We start from the raw sequence: 9,752 nt of genomic DNA on the forward strand, positions 1-9,752 counted from the left end.
AAACGAGCACATTTCTTTTCAGGGGCCTTTTCCATGCGGCTCTCTCGTGTCCACCAGCTTTCGCGTCCCATGACAGCGCCAGGGCCTTCGATAGCTCAGTTGGTAGAGCGGAGGACTGTAGGTGAACAACCGGCCATCCTTAGGTCGCTGGTTCGACTCCGGCTCGAAGGAAGCCATGCTTTTTGGTGGTGTCTTTGTCCGTGTCCAGGCCGACGCCGGGCAAAAATCAGCTTTCCCTGACCGGGAATCGAACCCGGGCCGCGGCGGTGAGAGCGCCGAATCCTAACCACTAGACCACCAGGGAGACATGGGGCTTGAGCTGTACACGGGTGAACCTGAGCTCTTGCTCTGTGCGGGGCAGGCTGCGGGAGACGGCTTCACAGCAGAAACTGTTTATCTAATCAAATCTCACCAAGGGCCGTTGCTCTTTTGAATCAAGATGAAATAATCTAGTTGCCATTGTTTTCAGAACAAAGACACCTACCTAGTGCTTTCTCGTCGTATTCATTTGACTGATTTTGATGAGAGTTTGAGTTATTTGAAGACGTCTCATCGCCAAAACGAGCACATTTCTTTTCAGGGGCCTTTTCCATGCGGCTCTCTCGTGTCCACCAGCTTTCGCGTCCCATGACAGCGCCAGGGCCTTCGATAGCTCAGTTGGTAGAGCGGAGGACTGTAGGTGAACAACCGGCCATCCTTAGGTCGCTGGTTCGACTCCGGCTCGAAGGAAGCCATGCTTTTTGGTGGTGTCTTTGTCCGTGTCCAGGCCGACGCCGGGCAAAAATCAGCTTTCCCTGACCGGGAATCGAACCCGGGCCGCGGCGGTGAGAGCGCCGAATCCTAACCACTAGACCACCAGGGAGACATGGGGCTTGAGCTGTACACGGGTGAACCTGAGCTCTTGCTCTGTGCGGGGCAGGCTGCGGGAGACGGCTTCACAGCAGAAACTGTTTATCTAATCAAATCTCACCAAGGGCCGTTGCTCTTTCGAATCAAGATGAAATAATCTAGTTGCCATTGTTTTCAGAACAAAGACACCTACCTAGTGCTTTCTCGTCGTATTCATTTGACTGATTTTGATGAGAGTTTGAGTTATTTGAAGACGTCTCATCGCCAAAACGAGCACATTTCTTTTCAGGGGCCTTTTCCATGCGGCTGTCTCGTGTCCACCAGCTTTCGCGTCCCATGACAGCGCCAGGGCCTTCGATAGCTCAGTTGGTAGAGCGGAGGACTGTAGGTGAACAACCGGCCATCCTTAGGTCGCTGGTTCGACTCCGGCTCGAAGGAAGCCATGCTTTTTGGTGGTGTCTTTGTCCGTGTCCAGGCCGACGCCGGGCAAAAATCAGCTTTCCCTGACCGGGAATCGAACCCGGGCCGCGGCGGTGAGAGCGCCGAATCCTAACCACTAGACCACCAGGGAGACATGGGGCTTGAGCTGTACACGGGTGCACCTGAGCTCTTGCTCTGTGCGGGGCAGGCTGCGGGAGACGGCTTCACAGCAGAAACTGTTTATCTAATCAAATCTCACCAAGGGCCGTTGCTCTTTTGAATCAAGATGAAATAATCTAGTTGCCATTGTTTTCAGAACAAAGACACCTACCTAGTGCTTTCTCGTCGTATTCATTTGACTGATTTTGATGAGAGTTTGAGTTATTTGAAGACGTCTCATCGCCAAAACGAGCACATTTCTGTTCAGGGGCCTTTTCCATGCGGCTCTCTCGTGTCCACCAGCTTTCGCGTCCCATGACAGCGCCAGGGCCTTCGATAGCTCAGTTGGTAGAGCGGAGGACTGTAGGTGAACAACCGGCCATCCTTAGGTCGCTGGTTCGACTCCGGCTCGAAGGAAGCCATGCTTTTTGGTGGTGTCTTTGTCCGTGTCCAGGCCGACGCCGGGCAAAAATCAGCTTTCCCTGACCGGGAATCGAACCCGGGCCGCGGCGGTGAGAGCGCCGAATCCTAACCACTAGACCACCAGGGAGACATGGGGCTTGAGCTGTACACGAGTGCACCTGAGCTCTTGCTCTGTGCGGGGCAGGCTGCGGGAGACGGCTTCACAGCAGAAACTGTTTATCTAATCAAATCTCACCAAGGGCCGTTGCTCTTTTGAATCAAGATGAAATAATCTAGTTGCCATTGTTTTCAGAACAAAGACACCTACCTAGTGCTTTCTCGTCGTATTCATTTGACTGATTTTGATGAGAGTTTGAGTTATTTGAAGACGTCTCATCGCCAAAACGAGCACATTTCTTTTCAGGGGCCTTTTCCATGCGGCTCTCTCGTGTCCACCAGCTTTCGCGTCCCATGACAGCGCCAGGGCCTTCGATAGCTCAGTTGGTAGAGCGGAGGACTGTAGGTGAACAACCGGCCATCCTTAGGTCGCTGGTTCGACTCCGGCTCGAAGGAAGCCATGCTTTTTGGTGGTGTCTTTGTCCGTGTCCAGGCCGACGCCGGGCAAAAATCAGCTTTCCCTGACCGGGAATCGAACCCGGGCCGCGGCGGTGAGAGCGCCGAATCCTAACCACTAGACCACCAGGGAGACATGGGGCTTGAGCTGTACACGAGTGCACCTGAGCTCTTGCTCTGTGCGGGGCAGGCTGCGGGAGACGGCTTCACAGCAGAAACTGTTTATCTAATCAAATCTCACCAAGGGCCGTTGCTCTTTTGAATCAAGATGAAATAATCTAGTTGCCATTGTTTTCAGAACAAAGACACCTACCTAGTGCTTTCTCGTCGTATTCATTTGACTGATTTTGATGAGAGTTTGAGTTATTTGAAGACGTCTCATCGCCAAAACGAGCACATTTCTTTTCAGGGGCCTTTTCCATGCGGCTCTCTCGTGTCCACCAGCTTTCGCGTCCCATGACAGCGCCAGGGCCTTCGATAGCTCAGTTGGTAGAGCGGAGGACTGTAGGTGAACAACCGGCCATCCTTAGGTCGCTGGTTCGACTCCGGCTCGAAGGAAGCCATGCTTTTTGGTGGTGTCTTTGTCCGTGTCCAGGCCGACGCCGGGCAAAAATCAGCTTTCCCTGACCGGGAATCGAACCCGGGCCGCGGCGGTGAGAGCGCCGAATCCTAACCACTAGACCACCAGGGAGACATGGGGCTTGAGCTGTACACGGGTGAACCTGAGCTCTTGCTCTGTGCGGGGCAGGCTGCGGGAGACGGCTTCACAGCAGAAACTGTTTATCTAATCAAATCTCACCAAGGGCCGTTGCTCTTTTGAATCAAGATGAAATAATCTAGTTGCCATTGTTTTCAGAACAAAGACACCTACCTAGTGCTTTCTCGTCGTATTCATTTGACTGATTTTGATGAGAGTTTGAGTTATTTGAAGACGTCTCATCGCCAAAACGAGCACATTTCTTTTCAGGGGCCTTTTCCATGCGGCTCTCTCGTGTCCACCAGCTTTCGCGTCCCATGACAGCGCCAGGGCCTTCGATAGCTCAGTTGGTAGAGCGGAGGACTGTAGGTGAACAACCGACCATCCTTAGGTCGCTGGTTCGACTCCGGCTCGAAGGAAGCCATGCTTTTTGGTGGTGTCTTTGTCCGTGTCCAGGCCGACGCCGGGCAAAAATCAGCTTTCCCTGACCGGGAATCGAACCCGGGCCGCGGCGGTGAGAGCGCCGAATCCTAACCACTAGACCACCAGGGAGACATGGGGCTTGAGCTGTACACGGGTGAACCTGAGCTCTTGCTCTGTGCGGGGCAGGCTGCGGGAGACGGCTTCACAGCAGAAACTGTTTATCTAATCAAATCTCACCAAGGGCCGTTGCTCTTTTGAATCAAGATGAAATAATCTAGTTGCCATTGTTTTCAGAACAAAGACACCTACCTAGTGCTTTCTCGTCGTATTCATTTGACTGATTTTGATGAGAGTTTGAGTTATTTGAAGACGTCTCATCGCCAAAACGAGCACATTTCTTTTCAGGGGCCTTTTCCATGCGGCTCTCTCGTGTCCACCAGCTTTCGCGTCCCATGACAGCGCCAGGGCCTTCGATAGCTCAGTTGGTAGAGCGGAGGACTGTAGGTGAACAACCGGCCATCCTTAGGTCGCTGGTTCGACTCCGGCTCGAAGGAAGCCATGCTTTTTGGTGGTGTCTTTGTCCGTGTCCAGGCCGACGCCGGGCAAAAATCAGCTTTCCCTGACCGGGAATCGAACCCGGGCCGCGGCGGTGAGAGCGCCGAATCCTAACCACTAGACCACCAGGGAGACATGGGGCTTGAGCTGTACACGGGTGAACCTGAGCTCTTGCTCTGTGCGGGGCAGGCTGCGGGAGACGGCTTCACAGCAGAAACTGTTTATCTAATCAAATCTCACCAAGGGCCGTTGCTCTTTTGAATCAAGATGAAATAATCTAGTTGCCATTGTTTTCAGAACAAAGACACCTACCTAGTGCTTTCTCGTCGTATTCATTTGACTGATTTTGATGAGAGTTTGAGTTATTTGAAGACGTCTCATCGCCAAAACGAGCACATTTCTTTTCAGGGGCCTTTTCCATGCGGCTCTCTCGTGTCCACCAGCTTTCGCGTCCCATGACAGCGCCAGGGCCTTCGATAGCTCAGTTGGTAGAGCGGAGGACTGTAGGTGAACAACCGACCATCCTTAGGTCGCTGGTTCGACTCCGGCTCGAAGGAAGCCATGCTTTTTGGTGGTGTCTTTGTCCGTGTCCAGGCCGACGCCGGGCAAAAATCAGCTTTCCCTGACCGGGAATCGAACCCGGGCCGCGGCGGTGAGAGCGCCGAATCCTAACCACTAGACCACCAGGGAGACATGGGGCTTGAGCTGTACACGGGTGAACCTGAGCTCTTGCTCTGTGCGGGGCAGGCTGCGGGAGACGGCTTCACAGCAGAAACTGTTTATCTAATCAAATCTCACCAAGGGCCGTTGCTCTTTTGAATCAAGATGAAATAATCTAGTTGCCATTGTTTTCAGAACAAAGACACCTACCTAGTGCTTTCTCGTCGTATTCATTTGACTGATTTTGATGAGAGTTTGAGTTATTTGAAGACGTCTCATCGCCAAAACGAGCACATTTCTTTTCAGGGGCCTTTTCCATGCGGCTCTCTCGTGTCCACCAGCTTTCGCGTCCCATGACAGCGCCAGGGCCTTCGATAGCTCAGTTGGTAGAGCGGAGGACTGTAGGTGAACAACCGGCCATCCTTAGGTCGCTGGTTCGACTCCGGCTCGAAGGAAGCCATGCTTTTTGGTGGTGTCTTTGTCCGTGTCCAGGCCGACGCCGGGCAAAAATCAGCTTTCCCTGACCGGGAATCGAACCCGGGCCGCGGCGGTGAGAGCGCCGAATCCTAACCACTAGACCACCAGGGAGACATGGGGCTTGAGCTGTACACGGGTGAACCTGAGCTCTTGCTCTGTGCGGGGCAGGCTGCGGGAGACGGCTTCACAGCAGAAACTGTTTATCTAATCAAATCTCACCAAGGGCCGTTGCTCTTTTGAATCAAGATGAAATAATCTAGTTGCCATTGTTTTCAGAACAAAGACACCTACCTAGTGCTTTCTCGTCGTATTCATTTGACTGATTTTGATGAGAGTTTGAGTTATTTGAAGACGTCTCATCGCCAAAACGAGCACATTTCTTTTCAGGGGCCTTTTCCATGCGGCTCTCTCGTGTCCACCAGCTTTCGCGTCCCATGACAGCGCCAGGGCCTTCGATAGCTCAGTTGGTAGAGCGGAGGACTGTAGGTGAACAACCGGCCATCCTTAGGTCGCTGGTTCGACTCCGGCTCGGAGGAAGCCATGCTTTTTGGTGGTGTCTTTGTCCGTGTCCAGGCCGACGCCGGGCAAAAATCAGCTTTCCCTGACCGGGAATCGAACCCGGGCCGCGGCGGTGAGAGCGCCGAATCCTAACCACTAGACCACCAGGGAGACATGGGGCTTGAGCTGTACACGAGTGCACCTGAGCTCTTGCTCTGTGCGGGGCAGGCTGCGGGAGACGGCTTCACAGCAGAAACTGTTTATCTAATCAAATCTCACCAAGGGCCGTTGCTCTTTTGAATCAAGATGAAATAATCTAGTTGCCATTGTTTTCAGAACAAAGACACCTACCTAGTGCTTTCTCGTCGTATTCATTTGACTGATTTTGATGAGAGTTTGAGTTATTTGAAGACGTCTCATCGCCAAAACGAGCACATTTCTTTTCAGGGGCCTTTTCCATGCGGCTCTCTCGTGTCCACCAGCTTTCGCGTCCCATGACAGCGCCAGGGCCTTCGATAGCTCAGTTGGTAGAGCGGAGGACTGTAGGTGAACAACCGGCCATCCTTAGGTCGCTGGTTCGACTCCGGCTCGAAGGAAGCCATGCTTTTTGGTGGTGTCTTTGTCCGTGTCCAGGCCGACGCCGGGCAAAAATCAGCTTTCCCTGACCGGGAATCGAACCCGGGCCGCGGCGGTGAGAGCGCCGAATCCTAACCACTAGACCACCAGGGAAACATGGGGCTTGAGCTGTACACGAGTGCACCTGAGCTCTTGCTCTGTGCGGGGCAGGCTGCGGGAGACGGCTTCACAGCAGAAACTGTTTATCTAATCAAATCTCACCAAGGGCCGTTGCTCTTTCGAATCAAGATGAAATAATCTAGTTGCCATTGTTTTCAGAACAAAGACACCTACCTAGTGCTTTCTCGTCGTATTCATTTGACTGATTTTGATGAGAGTTTGAGTTATTTGAAGACGTCTCATCGCCAAAACGAGCACATTTCTTTTCAGGGGCCTTTTCCATGCGGCTCTCTCGTGTCCACCAGCTTTCGCGTCCCATGACAGCGCCAGGGCCTTCGATAGCTCAGTTGGTAGAGCGGAGGACTGTAGGTGAACAACCGGCCATCCTTAGGTCGCTGGTTCGACTCCGGCTCGAAGGAAGCCATGCTTTTTGGTGGTGTCTTTGTCCGTGTCCAGGCCCACGCCGGGAAAAATCAGCTTTCCCTGACCGGGAATCGAACCCGGGCCGCGGCGGTGAGAGCGCCGAATCCTAACCACTAGACCACCAGGGAGACATGGGGCTTGAGCTGTACACGGGTGAACCTGAGCTCTTGCTCTGTGCGGGGCAGGCTGCGGGAGACGGCTTCACAGCAGAAACTGTTTATCTAATCAAATCTCACCAAGGGCCGTTGCTCTTTTGAATCAAGATGAAATAATCTAGTTGCCATTGTTTTCAGAACAAAGACACCTACCTAGTGCTTTCTCGTCGTATTCATTTGACTGATTTTGATGAGAGTTTGAGTTATTTGAAGACGTCTCATCGCCAAAACGAGCACATTTCTTTTCAGGGGCCTTTTCCATGCGGCTCTCTCGTGTCCACCAGCTTTCGCGTCCCATGACAGCGCCAGGGCCTTCGATAGCTCAGTTGGTAGAGCGGACGACTGTAGGTGAACAACCGGCCATCCTTAGGTCGCTGGTTCGACTCCGGCTCGAAGGAAGCCATGCTTTTTGGTGGTGTCTTTGTCCGTGTCCAGGCCGACGCCGGGCAAAAATCAGCTTTCCCTGACCGGGAATCGAACCCGGGCCGCGGCGGTGAGAGCGCCGAATCCTAACCACTAGACCACCAGGGAGACATGGGGCTTGAGCTGTACACGGGTGAACCTGAGCTCTTGCTCTGTGCGGGGCAGGCTGCGGGAGACGGCTTCACAGCAGAAACTGTTTATCTAATCAAATCTCACCAAGGGCCGTTGCTCTTTCGAATCAAGATGAAATAATCTAGTTGCCATTGTTTTCAGAACAAAGACACCTACCTAGTGCTTTCTCGTCGTATTCATTTGACTGATTTTGATGAGAGTTTGAGTTATTTGAAGACGTCTCATCGCCAAAACGAGCACATTTCTTTTCAGGGGCCTTTTCCATGCGGCTCTCTCGTGTCCACCAGCTTTCGCGTCCCATGACAGCGCCAGGGCCTTCGATAGCTCAGTTGGTAGAGCGGAGGACTGTAGGTGAACAACCGGCCATCCTTAGGTCGCTGGTTCGACTCCGGCTCGAAGGAAGCCATGCTTTTTGGTGGTGTCTTTGTCCGTGTCCAGGCCGACGCCGGGCAAAAATCAGCTTTCCCTGACCGGGAATCGAACCCGGGCCGCGGCGGTGAGAGCGCCGAATCCTAACCACTAGACCACCAGGGAGACATGGGGCTTGAGCTGTACACGGGTGAACCTGAGCTCTTGCTCTGTGCGGGGCAGGCTGCGGGAGACGGCTTCACAGCAGAAACTGTTTATCTAATCAAATCTCACCAAGGGCCGTTGCTCTTTTGAATCAAGATGAAATAATCTAGTTGCCATTGTTTTCAGAACAAAGACACCTACCTAGTGCTTTCTCGTCGTATTCATTTGACTGATTTTGATGAGAGTTTGAGTTATTTGAAGACGTCTCATCGCCAAAACGAGCACATTTCTTTTCAGGGGCCTTTTCCATGCGGCTCTCTCGTGTCCACCAGCTTTCGCGTCCCATGACAGCGCCAGGGCCTTCGATAGCTCAGTTGGTAGAGCGGACGACTGTAGGTGAACAACCGGCCATCCTTAGGTCGCTGGTTCGACTCCGGCTCGAAGGAAGCCATGCTTTTTGGTGGTGTCTTTGTCCGTGTCCAGGCCGACGCCGGGCAAAAATCAGCTTTCCCTGACCGGGAATCGAACCCGGGCCGCGGCGGTGAGAGCGCCGAATCCTAACCACTAGACCACCAGGGAGACATGGGGCTTGAGCTGTACACGGGTGAACCTGAGCTCTTGCTCTGTGCGGGGCAGGCTGCGGGAGACGGCTTCACAGCAGAAACTGTTTATCTAATCAAATCTCACCAAGGGCCGTTGCTCTTTTGAATCAAGATGAAATAATCTAGTTGCCATTGTTTTCAGAACAAAGACACCTACCTAGTGCTTTCTCGTCGTATTCATTTGACTGATTTTGATGAGAGTTTGAGTTATTTGAAGACGTCTCATCGCCAAAACGAGCACATTTCTTTTCAGGGGCCTTTTCCATGCGGCTCTCTCGTGTCCACCAGCTTTCGCGTCCCATGACAGCGCCAGGGCCTTCGATAGCTCAGTTGGTAGAGCGGAGGACTGTAGGTGAACAACCGGCCATCCTTAGGTCGCTGGTTCGACTCCGGCTCGAAGGAAGCCATGCTTTTTGGTGGTGTCTTTGTCCGTGTCCAGGCCGACGCCGGGCAAAAATCAGCTTTCCCTGACCGGGAATCGAACCCGGGCCGCGGCGGTGAGAGCGCCGAATCCTAACCACTAGACCACCAGGGAGACATGGGGCTTGAGCTGTACACGGGTGCACCTGAGCTCTTGCTCTGTGCGGGGCAGGCTGCGGGAGACGGCTTCACAGCAGAAACTGTTTATCTAATCAAATCTCACCAAGGGCCGTTGCTCTTTTGAATCAAGATGAAATAATCTAGTTGCCATTGTTTTCAGAACAAAGACACCTACCTAGTGCTTTCTCGTCGTATTCATTTGACTGATTTTGATGAGAGTTTGAGTTATTTGAAGACGTCTCATCGCCAAAACGAGCACATTTCTTTTCAGGGGCCTTTTCCATGCGGCTCTCTCGTGTCCACCAGCTTTCGCGTCCCATGACAGCGCCAGGGCCTTCGATAGCTCAGTTGGTAGAGCGGAGGACTGTAGGTGAACAACCGGCCATCCTTAGGTCGCTGGTTCGACTCCGGCTCGAAGGAAGCCATGCTTTTTGGTGGTGTCTTTGTCCGTGTCCAGGCCGACGCCGGGCAAAAATCAGCTTTCCCTGACCGGGAATCGAACGCGGGCCGCGGCGG

General features: G+C 53.1%; 32 non-coding genes across 32 annotated transcripts; 15 read left to right on the top strand and 17 right to left on the bottom strand.

Annotated features, from left to right (window-relative positions):
• The first annotated feature begins 84 nt into the window (after positions 1-84).
• trnay-gua (transfer RNA tyrosine (anticodon GUA)) lies at positions 85-171 on the top strand. Its single transcript is given in 2 exon segments — positions 85-121; positions 136-171. It is a non-coding gene; the product is annotated as a tRNA-Tyr (tRNA).
• A 61-nt stretch (positions 172-232) lies between these two features.
• Positions 233-304, bottom strand: trnae-cuc (transfer RNA glutamic acid (anticodon CUC)). The gene has a single exon. It is a non-coding gene; the product is annotated as a tRNA-Glu (tRNA).
• Positions 305-642: 338 nt separating this feature from the next.
• Positions 643-729, top strand: trnay-gua (transfer RNA tyrosine (anticodon GUA)). The gene is given in 2 exon segments: positions 643-679; positions 694-729. It is a non-coding gene; the product is annotated as a tRNA-Tyr (tRNA).
• A 61-nt stretch (positions 730-790) lies between these two features.
• trnae-cuc (transfer RNA glutamic acid (anticodon CUC)) lies at positions 791-862 on the bottom strand. The gene has a single exon. It is a non-coding gene; the product is annotated as a tRNA-Glu (tRNA).
• A 338-nt stretch (positions 863-1,200) lies between these two features.
• trnay-gua (transfer RNA tyrosine (anticodon GUA)) lies at positions 1,201-1,287 on the top strand. Its single transcript is given in 2 exon segments — positions 1,201-1,237; positions 1,252-1,287. It is a non-coding gene; the product is annotated as a tRNA-Tyr (tRNA).
• Positions 1,288-1,348: 61 nt separating this feature from the next.
• trnae-cuc (transfer RNA glutamic acid (anticodon CUC)) lies at positions 1,349-1,420 on the bottom strand. Its single transcript has one exon. It is a non-coding gene; the product is annotated as a tRNA-Glu (tRNA).
• Positions 1,421-1,758: 338 nt separating this feature from the next.
• trnay-gua (transfer RNA tyrosine (anticodon GUA)) lies at positions 1,759-1,845 on the top strand. The gene is given in 2 exon segments: positions 1,759-1,795; positions 1,810-1,845. It is a non-coding gene; the product is annotated as a tRNA-Tyr (tRNA).
• Positions 1,846-1,906: 61 nt separating this feature from the next.
• On the bottom strand, positions 1,907-1,978 carry trnae-cuc (transfer RNA glutamic acid (anticodon CUC)). The gene has a single exon. It is a non-coding gene; the product is annotated as a tRNA-Glu (tRNA).
• A 338-nt stretch (positions 1,979-2,316) lies between these two features.
• trnay-gua (transfer RNA tyrosine (anticodon GUA)) lies at positions 2,317-2,403 on the top strand. The gene is given in 2 exon segments: positions 2,317-2,353; positions 2,368-2,403. It is a non-coding gene; the product is annotated as a tRNA-Tyr (tRNA).
• A 61-nt stretch (positions 2,404-2,464) lies between these two features.
• On the bottom strand, positions 2,465-2,536 carry trnae-cuc (transfer RNA glutamic acid (anticodon CUC)). Its single transcript has one exon. It is a non-coding gene; the product is annotated as a tRNA-Glu (tRNA).
• A 338-nt stretch (positions 2,537-2,874) lies between these two features.
• On the top strand, positions 2,875-2,961 carry trnay-gua (transfer RNA tyrosine (anticodon GUA)). The gene is given in 2 exon segments: positions 2,875-2,911; positions 2,926-2,961. It is a non-coding gene; the product is annotated as a tRNA-Tyr (tRNA).
• A 61-nt stretch (positions 2,962-3,022) lies between these two features.
• On the bottom strand, positions 3,023-3,094 carry trnae-cuc (transfer RNA glutamic acid (anticodon CUC)). Its single transcript has one exon. It is a non-coding gene; the product is annotated as a tRNA-Glu (tRNA).
• A 338-nt stretch (positions 3,095-3,432) lies between these two features.
• On the top strand, positions 3,433-3,519 carry trnay-gua (transfer RNA tyrosine (anticodon GUA)). The gene is given in 2 exon segments: positions 3,433-3,469; positions 3,484-3,519. It is a non-coding gene; the product is annotated as a tRNA-Tyr (tRNA).
• A 61-nt stretch (positions 3,520-3,580) lies between these two features.
• trnae-cuc (transfer RNA glutamic acid (anticodon CUC)) lies at positions 3,581-3,652 on the bottom strand. The gene has a single exon. It is a non-coding gene; the product is annotated as a tRNA-Glu (tRNA).
• A 338-nt stretch (positions 3,653-3,990) lies between these two features.
• On the top strand, positions 3,991-4,077 carry trnay-gua (transfer RNA tyrosine (anticodon GUA)). The gene is given in 2 exon segments: positions 3,991-4,027; positions 4,042-4,077. It is a non-coding gene; the product is annotated as a tRNA-Tyr (tRNA).
• Positions 4,078-4,138: 61 nt separating this feature from the next.
• On the bottom strand, positions 4,139-4,210 carry trnae-cuc (transfer RNA glutamic acid (anticodon CUC)). The gene has a single exon. It is a non-coding gene; the product is annotated as a tRNA-Glu (tRNA).
• Positions 4,211-4,548: 338 nt separating this feature from the next.
• trnay-gua (transfer RNA tyrosine (anticodon GUA)) lies at positions 4,549-4,635 on the top strand. The gene is given in 2 exon segments: positions 4,549-4,585; positions 4,600-4,635. It is a non-coding gene; the product is annotated as a tRNA-Tyr (tRNA).
• Positions 4,636-4,696: 61 nt separating this feature from the next.
• On the bottom strand, positions 4,697-4,768 carry trnae-cuc (transfer RNA glutamic acid (anticodon CUC)). The gene has a single exon. It is a non-coding gene; the product is annotated as a tRNA-Glu (tRNA).
• Positions 4,769-5,106: 338 nt separating this feature from the next.
• trnay-gua (transfer RNA tyrosine (anticodon GUA)) lies at positions 5,107-5,193 on the top strand. Its single transcript is given in 2 exon segments — positions 5,107-5,143; positions 5,158-5,193. It is a non-coding gene; the product is annotated as a tRNA-Tyr (tRNA).
• Positions 5,194-5,254: 61 nt separating this feature from the next.
• trnae-cuc (transfer RNA glutamic acid (anticodon CUC)) lies at positions 5,255-5,326 on the bottom strand. Its single transcript has one exon. It is a non-coding gene; the product is annotated as a tRNA-Glu (tRNA).
• A 486-nt stretch (positions 5,327-5,812) lies between these two features.
• On the bottom strand, positions 5,813-5,884 carry trnae-cuc (transfer RNA glutamic acid (anticodon CUC)). Its single transcript has one exon. It is a non-coding gene; the product is annotated as a tRNA-Glu (tRNA).
• Positions 5,885-6,222: 338 nt separating this feature from the next.
• On the top strand, positions 6,223-6,309 carry trnay-gua (transfer RNA tyrosine (anticodon GUA)). Its single transcript is given in 2 exon segments — positions 6,223-6,259; positions 6,274-6,309. It is a non-coding gene; the product is annotated as a tRNA-Tyr (tRNA).
• A 61-nt stretch (positions 6,310-6,370) lies between these two features.
• On the bottom strand, positions 6,371-6,442 carry trnae-cuc (transfer RNA glutamic acid (anticodon CUC)). The gene has a single exon. It is a non-coding gene; the product is annotated as a tRNA-Glu (tRNA).
• Positions 6,443-6,780: 338 nt separating this feature from the next.
• trnay-gua (transfer RNA tyrosine (anticodon GUA)) lies at positions 6,781-6,867 on the top strand. The gene is given in 2 exon segments: positions 6,781-6,817; positions 6,832-6,867. It is a non-coding gene; the product is annotated as a tRNA-Tyr (tRNA).
• A 60-nt stretch (positions 6,868-6,927) lies between these two features.
• trnae-cuc (transfer RNA glutamic acid (anticodon CUC)) lies at positions 6,928-6,999 on the bottom strand. Its single transcript has one exon. It is a non-coding gene; the product is annotated as a tRNA-Glu (tRNA).
• A 486-nt stretch (positions 7,000-7,485) lies between these two features.
• On the bottom strand, positions 7,486-7,557 carry trnae-cuc (transfer RNA glutamic acid (anticodon CUC)). Its single transcript has one exon. It is a non-coding gene; the product is annotated as a tRNA-Glu (tRNA).
• A 338-nt stretch (positions 7,558-7,895) lies between these two features.
• Positions 7,896-7,982, top strand: trnay-gua (transfer RNA tyrosine (anticodon GUA)). The gene is given in 2 exon segments: positions 7,896-7,932; positions 7,947-7,982. It is a non-coding gene; the product is annotated as a tRNA-Tyr (tRNA).
• Positions 7,983-8,043: 61 nt separating this feature from the next.
• Positions 8,044-8,115, bottom strand: trnae-cuc (transfer RNA glutamic acid (anticodon CUC)). Its single transcript has one exon. It is a non-coding gene; the product is annotated as a tRNA-Glu (tRNA).
• Positions 8,116-8,601: 486 nt separating this feature from the next.
• trnae-cuc (transfer RNA glutamic acid (anticodon CUC)) lies at positions 8,602-8,673 on the bottom strand. The gene has a single exon. It is a non-coding gene; the product is annotated as a tRNA-Glu (tRNA).
• A 338-nt stretch (positions 8,674-9,011) lies between these two features.
• trnay-gua (transfer RNA tyrosine (anticodon GUA)) lies at positions 9,012-9,098 on the top strand. The gene is given in 2 exon segments: positions 9,012-9,048; positions 9,063-9,098. It is a non-coding gene; the product is annotated as a tRNA-Tyr (tRNA).
• A 61-nt stretch (positions 9,099-9,159) lies between these two features.
• On the bottom strand, positions 9,160-9,231 carry trnae-cuc (transfer RNA glutamic acid (anticodon CUC)). Its single transcript has one exon. It is a non-coding gene; the product is annotated as a tRNA-Glu (tRNA).
• A 338-nt stretch (positions 9,232-9,569) lies between these two features.
• Positions 9,570-9,656, top strand: trnay-gua (transfer RNA tyrosine (anticodon GUA)). Its single transcript is given in 2 exon segments — positions 9,570-9,606; positions 9,621-9,656. It is a non-coding gene; the product is annotated as a tRNA-Tyr (tRNA).
• The last annotated feature ends 96 nt before the right edge of the window (positions 9,657-9,752 follow it).

Source organism: Sardina pilchardus, chromosome 6 (assembly GCF_963854185.1).
Source record: "Sardina pilchardus chromosome 6, fSarPil1.1, whole genome shotgun sequence".
Classification (NCBI taxonomy): domain Eukaryota; kingdom Metazoa; phylum Chordata; class Actinopteri; order Clupeiformes; family Clupeidae; genus Sardina; species Sardina pilchardus.